This window comes from Leopardus geoffroyi, chromosome A1 (assembly GCF_018350155.1).
Source record: "Leopardus geoffroyi isolate Oge1 chromosome A1, O.geoffroyi_Oge1_pat1.0, whole genome shotgun sequence".
Taxonomy (NCBI): domain Eukaryota; kingdom Metazoa; phylum Chordata; class Mammalia; order Carnivora; family Felidae; genus Leopardus; species Leopardus geoffroyi.
The window spans coordinates 157,856,970-157,873,699 of record NC_059326.1 but is presented as its reverse complement, the minus strand read 5'-3'; the positions used below and the strand labels follow the sequence as shown (position 1 = coordinate 157,873,699).

At 34.4% G+C, this 16,730-nt stretch overlaps 2 long non-coding RNA genes across 2 annotated transcripts in view; both read right to left on the bottom strand.

Moving 5' to 3' along the window:
* Positions 1-1,162: 1,162 nt before the first annotated feature.
* LOC123608601 lies at positions 1,163-11,202 on the bottom strand. Its single transcript, XR_006717329.1, has 3 exons — positions 10,982-11,202; positions 9,351-9,524; positions 1,163-1,202 (listed from the first exon to the last, which is right to left on the bottom strand). It is a non-coding gene; the product is annotated as an uncharacterized LOC123608601 (long non-coding RNA).
* A 2,671-nt stretch (positions 11,203-13,873) lies between these two features.
* The window catches only part of LOC123608600, a 36,882-nt gene continuing 34,025 nt past the window's right edge, over positions 13,874-16,730 (bottom strand). The window contains exons 2-3 of the long non-coding RNA XR_006717328.1: positions 14,842-14,901; positions 13,874-13,975 (exon numbers count right to left, since the gene is read on the bottom strand). This is a non-coding gene — a long non-coding RNA (uncharacterized LOC123608600). The remainder of the gene's footprint in view (positions 13,976-14,841; positions 14,902-16,730) is intronic.

Genomic DNA, 16,730 nt, shown 5'->3' with positions numbered 1-16,730 from the left:
AAAATATGTGTGGACGGCAGTGTAAAAGCATGCAGTTTTTGTGTGTATTTGAAGTTAAATTATTAGTTTAAAATAGACTGTTATAAATATAAGATGTTTTGTGTAAAGTTTATGGTAACCATGAAGCAAAAAACAGTAGTAGATACACAAAAGATAAAAGAGAAAGGAATCAAAGCATAGCACTAGAGAAAAGGAGAAGAAGAAGAAGAAGAGGAAGAAGGGGGAAGGGGGAGGAGGAGGAGGAAAAAAAGAAAGAAAATCACAGAAGAAAACAAGAGATAAAAAATGGGATGCCTGGGGTTCAGTTGGTTAAGTATCCAACCCTTGATTTCAGCTCAGGTTATGATTTCACAGTATGTGGAATTGAGTCCTGCATTGGGCTCTGCACTAACAGCGTGGTACCTGCTTGGGATTCTCTCTCTCTGTCTCTGTCTCTCTCTCAAAATAAATAAACATTAAAAAAAGGGAGAGAGATTTAAAAAAAAATGAACAATGAATTACAAAGCAACCAGAAAATTATTAGCAAAATGGCAATAGTAAGTCCATTCTTATCAATAATGACTTCAAATGTAAATGAACTAAATTCTTCAACCAAAAGACACAAAGTGGCTAACCAGATAAAAAACAAGTCCCAACTATATGCTGTGTACAAGAGAATCACTTCAATTTTAAGAACAAACAGACTAAAAGTGAAGGTATAGAAAAAGACATTCCATGCAAATGGAAACCAGAAGAATTCAGGGATAGCTATATTGATACCAAACAAAATAGATTCACTGTAACAAGAGACAAAGAAGGTCATTATATAATAATAAAGGAGTCAATTCACTAAGAGGATGTATTTGTATATATTTATGCATGCAAAAATAGGAGCAGCTAAATACATAAAGCAAATATTACAAGATCTGAAGAGAGAAACAACAATGCAATAACAGCAGGAGACTTTAATACCCCACATTCAACATTGGATAGATAATCCAGGTGGAAAGTCAATAAGGAAACATTAAACTTAAATTATATGTTAGGCTCTGGGCACCTGGGTGGCCCAGTCGGTTAAGCATCTGACCTCAGCTCAGGTCATGATCTTGCGGTCCATGAGTTCAAGCCCCATGTTGGGCTCTGTGCTGACAGCTCGGAGCCTGGAGCCTGCTTCAGATTCTGTGTCTCCCTCTCTCTGTCCCTCCTCTGTTCATGCTCTGTATCTGTCTCAAAAATAAATAAACATTAAAAAAAATTTGTTTTAATTATATGTTAGGCTTGACGACCTAACAGACATATACAGAATATTCCATTCAATTCCATTCAATTCTAATACACATCCTTCTCAAGTGCAAATGGGACATTCTCCAGGATAGATAATATTTTAGTCCACAAAACAAGTTTCAATAAATTTAAGACTGAAGTCATATCAAGCATCTTTTCCAACCACAAAGGTGTGAAACTACCAATCAATTATGAAAAAAAAAAAAACTGGAAAATTCACAAATATGTGGAGATTAAACAACATGCTCCTGATAACCAATGAGTCAAAGAAAAAAATCAAAAGAGAGATAAAAAAAAAATATTTGAAACAAATGAAATGGAAATACAACATACCAAAATTTATGGAAAGAATAAAAAGTTTTTAAATGATAAACAAACCAGACAAACGTTTAGCTAGACTAAGCAAGAAAAGAGGACTCAAATGAAATTATAGATGAAAGTGAAAACATTACAACCAAGACCACAGAAATACAAAGAATCATAAGATACTGCTATAAACAATTATACACCAATGGATTGAACAACCTAGGAGAAATGGATATATTCTGAAAATGATGCAACCTACCAATACTGAATCATGAAGAAAGAGAACACATGAATAGACAAATTACTATTGAATCAGTAATCAAAAAACTCCCAAGAAAGAAAAATCCAGTACCAATATCCTCACTGGTGAATTCTACGAAACATCTTAAAAACGAACAAATACCTATATTTGAGGAAAAAACTTCCAAACTCATTATATGAGGGCAACATTACCCTGATAACAAAGCCATACACAGAACGTATGAGGAAAACAAAACAAAAACAAACAAACAAACAAACAAATACAGGCCAATATCCCTGATGAATATAGATGTAAAAATACTCAGCAAAAATAAACCTGGAGTGTATTATGGTAAGTGAAATAAGTAAAAGAGAAACACCATACGATATCATTTATATGTGGAATCTAAAAAACAAAACAAATGAACAGAGAAACAAACAGAGACAGACTCATAAATACAGAGAACAAATTAGTGGTTGCCAGAGGGGAGAAGACTAAGGGATGGGCAAAATAGATAAAGAGGATTAAAAGGTACAAACTTCCAGTTATGAAATAAATAAGCCATGGAGATACAAAGTACTATGTAGGGAATACAGTCTATATAATATTTTAATAACATTGTATGGTGATAGATGTAACTACACTTACCATGGTGAGTATAGTATACCATACAGAATTATCAAATTACTATGTTGTATACTGAAACTAATGTAACACATGTCAATTATACTTAAATTTAAAAAAAGAGAGTGAGACAATATGAGGATAAAAAGGCAGATAAAAAAAGTTTTCAGCAAAATATTAGGAAAAAAAATTCAACAGTACATTAAAAAGATCATACACCATGATCAAGTGGTATTCGTTCCCAGGATGCAAGGATGGTTCAACATCTGCAAATCAATTATATGATGCAGTGCATTAACAACATGAAGGATAAAAATCATATGATCATCTCAATAGATGAAGAAAAAGCATTTGACATCATCAACATCCATTTATGATTAAAATAAATCACTCTCAACAAAATGTGTATAAAGGGAACATACTTCAACACAATAAAGGTTATATATGACAAGCCCAGGACTAATATGATACCCACTTATAAAAAGATAAAAGTTTTTCTTCTAAGACCAAGAACAAAACAGGGATTGCCATTTTTATTCAACACAGTACTGGAAGTCCCGAGCAGAGGACTTGGGCAAGACAAAGAAATAATAGGCATACAAGTAGGAAAGAAAGCATGAAAGCTGTTTCTATTTGTAGATGGTATTATATATAGAAAATCCTGAAGATTCCACCAAAAAACTGTTAGAACTAATCAGCGGATTCAGTAACATTGCAGGACACAAAAGCAATATACAAAAAACAATTGTGTTTTTATACAACAGCAATGAACTACCAGAAGGAGAAGTTAAACATTCCAATTTACAACTGCATCAAAAAGAATAAAATACATAGAAATAAAGTTAACTGTGAAGAGAAAGACCTGTATACTGAAAACCATAAGACACTGATGAAAGAAATTAAAGAAGACACAAATAAGTGGAAAGATAGTCTATGCTCATGGATTGGAAGAATTAATATTGTTAAATTGTCCCTACTACCCAAAGCAATCTACAAAATCAATGCAATCCTTATCAAAATTTCAATGACATTTTTCACAGAAATGGAAAAAACAATCCTAAAATTAGTATGGAACCATAAAATATACCAAATAGCCAAAGAAATCTTAAGAAAGAAAAACAAAGCTTGAGGTATTAGACTTCCAGATTTTGAACTATATGACAAAGCTATAGTAATCAAAACAGTGTGGTATTGGCATACAAACAGACACATAGATCAATAGAGCAAAATAGAGAACCCAGATACAGGCCAGGCATATATAATCAATTAATTTGTAACAAAGGAACCAAGAATATACAATGGAAAATGGACAGTCTTTTCAAAAAATGGTGTTGGGAAAACTGGTAGCCATATATAAAAGAATGACACTGGACCTCTATCTTATACCATACACAAAAATCTACTGAAAGTAGATTAAAGACTTGAACATAAGACCTAAAATCATAAAGCACCCAAAAGAAAACACAGAGGTTAAGCTCCTTGACATCCGTCTTGGCAATGACGTTTTGGATTTGACGCCATAAGCAAAGGAACAAAACCACAAATAAATAAGCAGGACTACATTTAACTAAAAAGTTTCTGCACAACAAAAGAAACCATCAACAAAATGAAAAGGCTACCTATGGAATGAGAGAAAGTATTTGCAAACCACATATCTGATAATGGATTAATATCTGAAATACAACAGGGACTTATAGCAACACAACATACAACCCAATTAAAAAATGGACAAAGAATATGAATAAATACTTTCCTAAAAATAAAAAAATACAAAATACAGATGGCCAAAAGGTACATGAAAAGTTATTCGACATCACTAATAATTAGGCAAATGCAAGTCAAACTGCAATGACATATCAGCTCACACCTGTTAGAATGGCTATCATAAAAAAGACAAGAAATAACAAATGCTAGTGAGGATGTGGAGAGAAGGGGAACTATGTACACTGTTGGTGGGAGGAATGTAAATTGGTATAGACACTATGGAAAACAGTATAGAGGTTCCTCAAGAAATAAAAACAGAACTACCACACAATCCAGAAACCCCACTTCTGAGTGTATAACCAAGGGTAATGAAACCATTATCTGAAAGAGATAATCGGTACTGCCATGTTCATCACTGTATTATTTACAATAGCTAAACCATGGAAACAGCCTATATTTCCAGCCATGGGTGAATGGATAAAGAAATTGTAGTATATACATACAATGGAATATTACACAGTCTTTAAAAAGAAGGAAATCCCGCCACATGTGAAAACTTAGATGCATCTTGAGGCCATTGTGTGAGGTGAAATAAGCCAGAGAGAGAAGGATAAACATTGCATGGTATCACTTACAATGAAACCTAAAAAAAAAAAAAAAAAAAAAAAAAGTCAAAAGTCAAAAGTCAAAAGTCAAACTCATAGGAACAGAGAACAGAAAAGCACTTGCCAGGGTCTGGGGGCTGGAGGAAATAAGGGAATGTTGGTAGAAAAGTAATACAAACTTTCAGTTATAAGATGAATAAAATCTTAGTATCTAATATGTAACAATGACTATAGTTGATAACACTGTATTGTATAATTGGATGTGGTAAGAGTAGAACTTCACACACACACAAAAAGGCCAATATATAAGGCAATGGATCTGTTGATTAAACTTGATAGAGGGAGTCCTTTCACAGTTTATACATATAAAATCATCATGATATGCACTTTATCTTACTATTTCATTTTTCAATTATACCTCAATAAAAAAAAATAGAAAAAACTATTAGAATTGCAGATCCACAAGAAAATGCATTTCACCGTCTAGAGTTCTACTAACTTCTCTCTGATTAAAACTGATTTCAGGAAGGATGGTACAGTTTTATTTTTCCTTCTCAGGACTCTCTAAGTTATATGTCATATTTTTGAAAAGTCACTTAACTTTGGAGGCGAAGAATGATTAACTGGCACAGACTTCAAGGACAAATACATCAACAGCCCATTTCAGCCCAATCTGCGTGCCTACTAGAATTCAGCCATGGCTGAACCCTTATGGTAATAAGAAGAATTGCTCCGCACTCTATCAGAGGCCTATTTACATGACTCAATTTTTAGGAAGTTCGTTTGGTGTGGGAAGCAGAAAAGGTCTATATGAAAGTCAAAATATGGGATAGGCCCATGGATTTCTCTGAGCCATAGGAAGAGACAAGTGGGAAGCCAGTGGTTTTCAAAGGCACAAAAGGACATCCAAATAAAGAATCTTTTTCACTCAACCAATATGTATGGGGTGCTTATTATAAAATGGCAATGGGAATACAACTGTGAAAAAGCCACAGACTCCCATCTCTGATCAGAAGAGAAATAGCACGTAAGAAAGTTATAAATCTTAACAAGTGCTACAAAAAATAAAGAAAGAAAGAAAGAAAGAAAGAAAGAAAGAAAGAAAGAAAGAAAGAAAGAAAGAAAGCAATGTGGTAAACGGGGACAATTTTCAATAGAATAGAAAGGGAAGACCTCCACAAGGAGGGATATTTGAACCTACATGGAAGGATGAGAAGATGGGGATGGAATGAGAAGGAGAAAGACATGTCCAGGAGCAGCAAGAACAAAAACCCTAAGGCGGGAGAAATCTTGGCACCTCTCAGGTATAGGCAGGCAGGGTGGTAGAAGCCTACTGAGAGCAAGTGGTACTGGGTGAGGGGCCAGCTACTCTCCACCACTGCAGGAGTTTGCATTCCATCCTCAGATTTATGGGAATTCACTAGAGGATTTTTAAACAGAGACTTGATTTTATTTACTGTTTTCATAGATCACTCTGCTATGGAAGGAGCATGGCAAGAGTGGTGAAAGGGTGGTTAGAATGGAGATTACAATTCTTGCAGTTATCCAGGAAGGAAATGATGGTGTTCTAGGATCAGGAATAGTAGTGATATAGAAGACAAGTAAATGACTTCAAAGTTTATTTTGGAAACAAATACAGAATTGCTTTTGTGTTGGTTATGGAAGGTAAGAGGAAAAACATAGTCAAGCATGAGTCCTAGGCTTTGGTATACGTGTTGGGATGTATGGTAGGATTTCAATGGGGACTGAGGGAGAAGTTGGTACAACATTGGGAGCATATAACTTGAGATGCTGACTAATGTTACCCAGACATCAGCTGGAGGTTCTCTAATTTCTGAGATTTAGGTAGTACACCTTTGAACCCTCAGTTCTATAGTATGAGGAGAACTAGAACTCCTCAAGATTTCTTTTTTTTTTTCCACAAGGGTTTAGAATTTCACCATTATCCTGTGTATCTGCCTCCTGTGTCCTCATCTTCTACCTCCATTCACCCCTGTCAACACTTCAACCTCTTTTTTTTTCATTCATTTTTTTTAAATATGTGTTTGTTTCCTTGTTTGGTACATTTATTCATAACACAACTAATGGCATTGTATATAACGTTACAGGGTTGGCATACTGATTTCAACTAAGCATAGTTAATTGTAAGGGATGCCATATAATACCACATTCTTGGGGAAAAAAAGATAATTAGGACAATAATATTACACTTAATACTTTTTAGAAACAGCTGTGTAACATTTGGGATTGATTATATATAAGTCTTTATGCTTGTCAAAGCCATGGTACATTTTCTAAATGACTTCAGGTTTTCCCTGGAGTCCCTGTCACTGAAGTCACATTGTTCTAGAACATTTAATGTAGAAAAACATCTCTGATGTCATTCTAAACCCAATTATTTTCAAATGGTACTAGAAATGGTACCAAGTTCTTTATTTCATGCATTCCTCCTGTGCCAGTGACGATCACTCTTATATCAAGGTCTTCAAATTACTGTGAACAATTTCTTCCCAATAAATGCAGTGACTCATGATAGCTCCTAACAGGAAGCATGTCCTGATATAATTTCTGCTTCAACTCATCTGCTGCAGAATCAGCCAAAGGCCGGAGAAGCAGGACATCCCAGCTTCTCGCAAGAGACCTATGGCAAACAATATGTGCTCCTGCTGATAGTTGCCTCTCTCACCCATAAGTTCACAAAACAAATCCACTCATATCCACTCCATTCAGCATCTTCTGGATCTTTACTCATGTCAATGAAGATCTGAGGTGTCAGCGAGATCATAGCCAGACTCATAACTTATTTAAAATCTCCACAGATTTCAAGTGAAAGTATATAAAACTATCTTAGGGAGTATTAAAAATCATTAGACTACATTTTACTTTTACTAAAAAATATTTATTGTACACTTATAATAGGCCAGGAACTCTAGGTGCTGAGGAAAAATAACAGTACAAATGGACACATATGCTACTATCAAGCAGCTAAAGGGTCTGAGGGTCTTTGAGCTTTTGTTTTGTTTTGTTTTTGTTTTTTTACATTTTTTTTAAATTGAGGTATAAGTGACATGTAATATTATGTTATTTTCATGTATACAACATAATAATTCAATATTTGTATACACAGTGAAATGATCACCACAAAATAAGTCTAGTTACCATCTGTATTATACTGTACTATACAAAATTACAAAAAAGTGAAGTTTTTTTTCCTGTGATGAGAAACAAGATTTTAAGATTTACTCTCTTGGTAATTTCAAATATGCACTACAATACTATTGATATAGACACTATGCTGTACATTACACATCCATGACTTATTCACTTTATAGCTGGATATCTGTATCTCTTGACCCCCTTTACACATTTCACTCTCCTTCCAAGTCCCCTTCCCCCCCGCACCCACCATTCTGTTCTCTGTATCTATGAGTTTAATTTTGTTTGTTCTGTTTTGTTTCCCAATGTTTTTATTTGGGTATAACTGACACAAAATGATATCTTCGTTTTAAGTGTATAACATAGGGATAGGACAAATTTATGCACCACGCTATACTCACTACAAGTACAGCTGCTTTCTGTCACTATGCAACACTATTAAAATATCATTAACAATATTCCTTATGCTGTGTCTTCTATTCCCATGACTTATTCATCTATAACTGGAAGCTTGTGTCTCCCACTCCCCTTCACCCATTTTTCCCAGTTCCCCCTCCCCTCTGGCAGCCCTGAGTTTGTTCTCTGTGTTTTTAGTTCTCATTCTGCTTTTTGTTTGTTTATTCTCTCTCTCTCTCTCTCTCTCTTTTTTTGTTTAGATTACACATGTAAGTGAAATCATATGGTATTTGTCTTTTTCAGCCTGACTTACTTCACCTAGGATAATATCCTCTAGGTCCATCCATGTTGTCACAAATGGCACAATCTCATCCTTTTTTTATGGCTAAATAATATTAATCAAGTAAGATGCTAAGATTTTGAGGATTTTTGAGCTTGATATAATACGGAAGCAATTTTTCAACTGGGAACACTCAAGACATTACAGGTTAATACCAAAAAATGTATATGTCATTGACAGTGGCACTTGAGATTTTGGCATACTCTTCACTTTCTGAGTGAAACTAAACTACCATGTCTCAAACAAATGGACTGTCTTTTCCTTCATCCTAAACACTTTCTGATCAGGATTGCTCCATAAACCTGAATCTCATGGATTCTTAATAGTAAGTGTTAATTAAATAGAAAGAGTAGTGGCTAGATGGGTAGCAAGAGTGCTAAGAATATCTTAAATTTATTTGGAACTCTATGAAGTTATATTGTTTTGCAGAGATTCTTTAATGATGTGCCTATAAGCTGCAGCATCCAAACTTCTCTGCCATAGAACTTTGTGGAAGTTGTACTTAGTTAGAAGGAATATGCTAGTATAATACCAACCAGTTCAAGGAAACTTTTCATTTCCCAAAGTATTTACCCTATAGGAATTAAGAGTTGATCATATACGTGAGTTGAATCTAGTAAGTGAAGTTTTATGATTAAGCAAAATTTTTATTTTTATTACTGTGGAGTCAGTGGAATGATATTTAACTTAAAAACAAACAAACATATGGGGGTACCTCAGTGGCTCAGTCGGTTGAAGTGTCTGACTCTTGATTCCAGCTCAGGTCATGATCCCAGAGTGGTGAAACCAAGCCCTGCAAAGGGCTCCATGTTAGAGATGGAGCCTGCTTGGGATTCTCTCTCTCTATCCCTCTTCCCATCTTCCCTGCTCACATGCTCAATTTCTCTTTCTATAAATTAAAATTAAAATAAAAATATTAAAAAGAAAACATTTTAAGGCTACTCTACATTTTACCAACAGGATAGATTCCACTGAAGCACCAACAGATTGCTCTAAATATAGTTCCACATTGCCATCAACTTCCTTTTTTTTTTTTTTTTTTTTTGAGAGAAGAAAAGAACCTCATTTTAAGCCTCTGTGTCTTTAAAACAAAATGCAAGGTGGTGAACTACAATGACAATTTAGATTATATGTTGAAACTGCACTAAATCCCTAAAATCCAAAAGAATATTGTGCTGCTTTCAATAGTGGCTGCACCAAAGTACATTTCCATATATCCACTATATTACAAAGGTATAATAATTAACAGACTATTTTGATTACTTAGTTTTATAATATAGTCATTGAATAGTATGACCATTTTAACAATATTAATTCTTCCAGTCCATGAGCATGGACTATCTTTCCATTTATTTGTGTATTCTTTAACTTCTTTCATTAATGTATTAATGATTGTATGTTTCTAGAAATATATCCCTTTCTTCTAGGTTGTATAATTTGTTGGCCTATCATTATTCATAATAATCTCATAATCCTTAGTATTTCTGTGGTATCAGTTGTAACTTCTCCTCTCTCATTTCTCGTTTTATTTATTTGAGCCCTCTCTTTTTTTCTTGGTGTAACTAGCTAAAGGTTTGCCAATTCTGTTTATCTTTTCAAAGAACCAGTTCTTAGTTTCATTGATCTTTTTATATTGTCTTTTAATCCCTATCTCATTTATTTCCTCTCTTATATTATTAAGATTGGTCTTGTTTCTTGAGCTAGGCCTGTATTGCTATGAACTTCCCTCACAGAACTGCTTTTGCTGCATCCCATAGATTTTGGTAAGTTGTATTTCCATTTTCAGTTGTCTTTTATTTCTTTGTTCACCCACTGGTTATTCGGTAGCATGTTGTTTAATCCCACATATTTGTGATTTTTCATTTTCTTTTTGTAACTGATTTCTTGTATCATACCACTGTGAAAAGATGCTTGATATGATTTCAGTCTCCTTAAGTGTAATGAGACTTGTTTTGTGGCCTAGCATATGTCCTATCCTGCAGAATGTTCCATGTGCACTTGAGAAGAATGTGTATTCTGTTGCTTTTGGATGGAATGTTCTATATATGTCTATTAAGTCCATCTGGTCTAATGTTCATTTAAGGCTGATGTCTCATTAATGATTTTCTGTCTAGATAATCTATCCACCGATATAACTGGGGGTATTAAAGTTACCAGGGGCTTTATTTTATCATTCCAGCTACAAGAGGAGTCAAACATACTCAACCTAGCCTGGGTCTCCCATAAGCCTTTAAAAAAATAGAAAAGATTAGGAAAGTTCTAATAGAAGCATTGCCAGTGGCCTAGCTTTTCAAGTCAAGCCTCATATTAAGTGAGAGAATATATTTAAAAGTCTTCATGCATTACCTTCTGCAACGTAGGCACTGAAAGAGTGTCAGTCATCCATCCTTTGCCATCCTTTGTTTGGTATATTCAAAGCAAGTCTTAGTGTCCTTCTCCACTGGAGTCCTACAAGTAAATTAAGCCCTAATGCCCAAAGGCATCCTTTGGATATAATTAATTAACTTCTCTCTTATGCATCCACAAAAGTACTACCTAAGTATCACTCTTGGGAGACTTGATAAAACAAGCCCTCAAATCACTTTCAGAAAGGCTTACTTCTCTCACACAAGCCTCAACTTAAGTTAAGAAAGATTGGAAGACAGTATCACTTTCACCTTCTATTTTTAAAAGCAAGGTTGATCTGGGGGAAATACCTAATTTGGTAAAGGCACCAACCCTAGAACAACAAAAAATAAACGAGAAGTCACAGGGTCTCTGGAGAACTAAAGACTCAAAAGAGAAAAGTTAGACTCACTGAAGGTGAGTGTTCTAAGGGAAACAGAACTGTGCAGAGGCCAGAGCCAATGAAACACCAGTTAGACTAAAATCAAATATGGTACAGCTGACACCAAAACAAATGCACCCATTCAAGGAAAGAGACCAGAAAAACTTAGAAAATATTATGCTCCTCTGTACACAAAGGGAAATAAGGCATGCCCCCAAAAATCTCAAGGCTGAGAAGTTACCCAGATGAAAAAGGTTTATTGTCAAAAGTTAATTTAAAATTCTAAAAAGGGCTTAAAAACATTTATTCTGATTGCTCAGAGTCTCTTTCCCAAAAAGGAAATGACCTAACTCAAGGACATAGAAACTCATCATGGCCTTTTACAAAGTTGACAAAGACATGACAAAATTAAGTTGTAGAGACACACTAACATTTCTTAAGTAAACATATAATTGCTTACTTCCATATAGTTCAAGTGCATGGACTGCAGTAATTCATGATATACATCTATCATTACTAGCAAACTTTTACCACAAATCAACTTTATGCAAGTGATGTAAAATGAGATTTATATTTAATGCACTATTGTAAATTGCACCAATTGCCAGTGTTAACACTGGCAACATCAGATGCCAAAAAAGCTCTTAAATGCCTGGAAGGAGAATCCTTTCCAAAAGTGTTAGGAAAATAAATAAATAAATAAATAAATAAAAGGAATTGGGAACAAAAAGAAAAAAAGAACCTTCTTGTCACTTAATATTCTGTAGGAAGTCCATAAAGTGTACTTGAAAATAAAGAAAACAGATATTTGGACTTTTCAGTCAAGGGCAGAAGAAAGCAGGCTGCCCTTCCCTCCTCTCTTTTAAAATTACTCAGTATAACCTGGAGGTCTGGCTAACACAAATCATTCTAGTTTTCAGGTACAGCAAGCGGCAACACTCAAGTATATTACCTCATTTTTAGATGAATTTGCCATTCACTTTTAAAGCCAACAAGAACAATAAAAACTGACCCCTTAAAGTACCTGTCTTCATACAAGCAAGTATTGAATTTCACAGTTTCATAAAAATTATAATTGTAGCAAGGTAGCTAATGATCTCCTCTGACCACTCTACAAATTTTTAATCAGCTCAGGTAAAATTATCTTGGGATGATTGCAAATAAAAATGTCTGCTATGCCCTCCATAATCTGTAATTTGACATTTGATAATAATGCTAAATTATTTCACCATATTTTAAAAGCCCAGGACATTGTTCAAGTGCCACTGCCAATGAAGATTTGGATAACCACATATTTATTCCTTTGACATACAAAAGACCTAAATGTTTTTAAAACATGGAGGACCAACTCACCTTCTTCAATTAGGAATGATACGGACTAGGTGTAAGTTTTAGATCCAACTGAGTTCAAAACATGATTTCCTAATTAACTAATTTTATGATCTTAACTTCTCAACAGTTTTCTCACCTGTAAAAAGGGGGAAAACCCCTCTATATAGCACTGCTAAGGGGATTAAAAGAGATGATTTACAAAGTGTTTTGCACAATTTGTGGCACGTATAGAGATGAACAAATGAGAGCTGTAATTTTATTGTGGGGAAAGAAAGGATGTTTAGAATGCCACAGTTTTAATACCTAAAAACATATCACCTTTTATTATACTACCTTGGTTTCAGGAAATATTTAATGTAGTTTATAAAGATATTTAAAATACAAAGTACCTAAATCAAAATGTAAATACAAAAAAGAAAAAGAAAGATGAGGTTAATTTTTAAAGACAAAATGTCAGAAAAGATGAGCTTTATCAGTTATATATAGTATAATTCCTAAGATAAACAGAATGTTTATTTAGGAAAATAAATCAATAACTGATTAATTTAATTGACACTAAAGCAAAGCAGGAATTTTTTTTCTAAGAATCTTTTTAAAAGAGGGCAAAAAATGCAATGAAAAATATCTTCAACAATATCCTTACAAAAGACAAATTTCACATACTTTCTCAATATAGGCACCACACCAAATTGCAGTGACACGTTTTTTAATAAAACCAGAAATCCCATACTCCATAACCAAGAGCACTTTTTTGAATTTGAGAAATTAATATTATAAGTAGACTTGGTACTGTGTTTACAAAGAATTCCCCAGAGGGTCCATTCCTGCACGAAGCAGAAATCTATAATAGACAGACATCGTCTCATCAAACAAGCTCACCACCCTCTACACTAGTCCACCTGGAAAAGGGTTTTCATAGAAGAAGGAGAAATCAGGCACTTTTTGCCTTTAAATAATTTGAATGAATGGAAATCATTTTTATAAAGGAGATAAGAATTACACTGGAAATCATAACCCTAAGAACTTGGTAGAATTTAAGCTTTATCACCTCTCATATTTGTTAAATTCTGTTTTCTCTTAGGATATATGATCAAAACTCGGAAAATGAAAGGGGAAACAAATTAGAAAGATTGCACTCCATACCACTGCCAGTCTGGAAAGGAGGAAAGGTAACAAGGGGAAGAGACAGGAAGTCCTCTGGAGTAGACTCTGAAATGGTCCTCAGGGTCAGCACTTCTTGGCTAAAGTCAGGCAGATGAAAAAAAAAAAAAAGTAGAGACAGATAACAGAAAGAGAATAATAATAATGTTTGATCTTTATTAAGTGGTAACTGAGCACTTTAAGTATCTAATTTCAAGCTCATAACAATCTTATGAGGGAAGTACTATTATTATTCTCCCTTTTTGCCAATAAGGAAACATACAAAATCATTTGGTAGCCCTGCCACATTGTTTGTGAGTGGCAAAGACAGGCTTCAAAGGCAGGCACTCTAGCTCCAAAGCTCTCTCCCAATGCCCCACACCACATAAAAACTGCACTCACACAACTAATACAGTGTCTCACCACCTAAATCAGCTTTGAACTTTAAAGAGCTAACCTTTAGATGCCTGCCCAACCACTGGGGGAAATCACTGAGGTCACTGTCAATAAGAAGTTATAATTATTCATATCTATTCATGAAATATGACATTTGTAGATTTCTTAATCACCAGGTTAGGAACTCAAAAGTTCACTTTTGAAATTTAAGGGCACTTTAGATATCATGTAAAATGTTAAGCAAAAACCTATCATCAACTCTGGAGCATACATATCCAATAATTGCTTTGCTCTTAAAGTCTGCAAATCCTCCTAGTCAAATAACAGGCTTGGAATAATCTGCACAGAATCTAAACCTGCTTTGGTAACATATGGGCAGTTTAAGATACACATGTCCCTATGACGACATTTTGTTCAAAGAATGGGCATAGTCTTTTAAAAAACTAATCAAGGGTAAAAAGATAACTGCAATACTAGTCACTAAAGTCAACTGATGTCCTATTCAAATACCAAGGGACAGGGTAAACAAGGCAATAGGAAATAAGATAAAATGAGATTGAGATCACTTTACCAGTATCTTCAGTCCACATTCCACATTATTATGCATTAATAGGTGCTGTAATCCTCATTTCTGTAAAACAATTTGCATTGTTCTGTTACTATTCTAACTTGCCTAACATTTATAATGGGATCAATGTTGAAAGTGTTTATTGTTGCTATTAACAAATACAAATATGGGGCGCCTGGGTGGCTCAGTCAGTTGGGCGTCCGAATTCGGCTCAGGTCATGATCTCGCAGTCCGTGAGTTCGAGGCGCGCGTTGGGCTCTGTGCTGACAGCTCAGAGCCTGGAGCCTGTTCAGATTCTGTGTCTTCCTCTCTCTCTGACCTTCCCCCATTCATGCTCTGTCTCTCTCTCTCTCAAAAAAATGAATAAACGTTAAAAAATAAATACAAATATGAATGACTATTTCTCATTAAGCAAATAACCATGTATAACATTCCTCTTTTGAAGGTACCAGGCACTTAATATGTGACAAGAATAAAAAGAGGAACACAGAAAAAAAAGTGAGGTCTCTGGCTTTAAGGAGTTACACGTTTAGATGAAAAAAGTGAAATTTATAATTAGTTACAGTTAAACCTGAGTCAATCATATAGTTGAAGATACTTAGAATTAGAGAGTATTAAAAAGGAGGAAGGACTAAACAATGTTTCAAGTTTTGAGATTAGATCATTTAGAGAAAAGCAAAAGGTACAATTGAACCGCCTTAAAAGTTTCTGGCATCATTAATTAGCTCTATCTCTACAAAAAAATTTAGGAAATGGGGAAAATTTTGTCTAAGCAAAAGTAAGGACAAAGTTGATGATCAGGATAATTAAATTTCGATGAGAAAACTTTTTCATATCTAAAATTCTGAAAAATTATCAGTAAATCAAATAAATACTGCCTGCTTTATTGACAAATCCAATTGGAAAAATTGTTTATGGAAAGAAGAGGAAACAGAATAGAACCTCAGGCCTTGGGACTCTAAGGAGAAGAGAATTAAAAACATCATGAAATAGGCAAAGCAGAGGGGGAAAATTTTAAGTAGACAATTTTAAGAAAAGACAGGCCCCCTTTTTTAATATGTTTGCAAACCTTCAATAATACTTCTAATGTACAAGCATTTACAAAATCATCTCTCAGTTTTTCCATCAGGAAGATGAACAATAGGTATATTAGCCCAATAATTCAGAAGACACTTCCATTATGTTGAATATGCTATTAAAACTATTTTGTGACCTGTGGACCCATACCAACCTTCAGGGATCTCCCACTGAGAAGCCAACCTTGGAAAAAAAACAACTTTGTGATTAACCCACCAAGTAAACAATCCTCAAGCATATAGCCCAGAGCTGATTTTTCCATCACGCTGAGCTTTATTTGGAAAATAGTCACTTAAAATAAAATTCTAAAATCCATCCCAACAACATAAAGTTGTCAGAAGCTTGATTTCTGAATTCCTTATTATTTTAATACTGTCAACCAATGAGTCTTTAGGAAGGAAATCTTTTATTGGAGGTTAATAATGTGTTCATTATGCCTACCATACGGTTAGCAAAGAAGAGAGAACTGGCTTGGAGTTAGAATAAAGAATGATAATCTCTTAAACTTCAGGCTTCCATGCCTCCTGACTTAATAGAAATGTAGTGAGAACATGCTAAAATAATGAATATAGGTGTTTCTCACAAAGTTGTTCAAATTCAAGGAACTACTATTATAAACCTAATGTATGTATCCTAAAAACTTCTAAATGGCATAATAATAAGAATAGAACATATCAAAGAGATAATTAATGCCACTTTTATAGGTCAAGAAACTAGATCACAGTAACAAACCATCCCATTAGCATTACCTGATTAAGCAGGTATGGAGGACCTATTATGCACTAGGCATTGCACTAAGCGCTGGGGACAGAAAA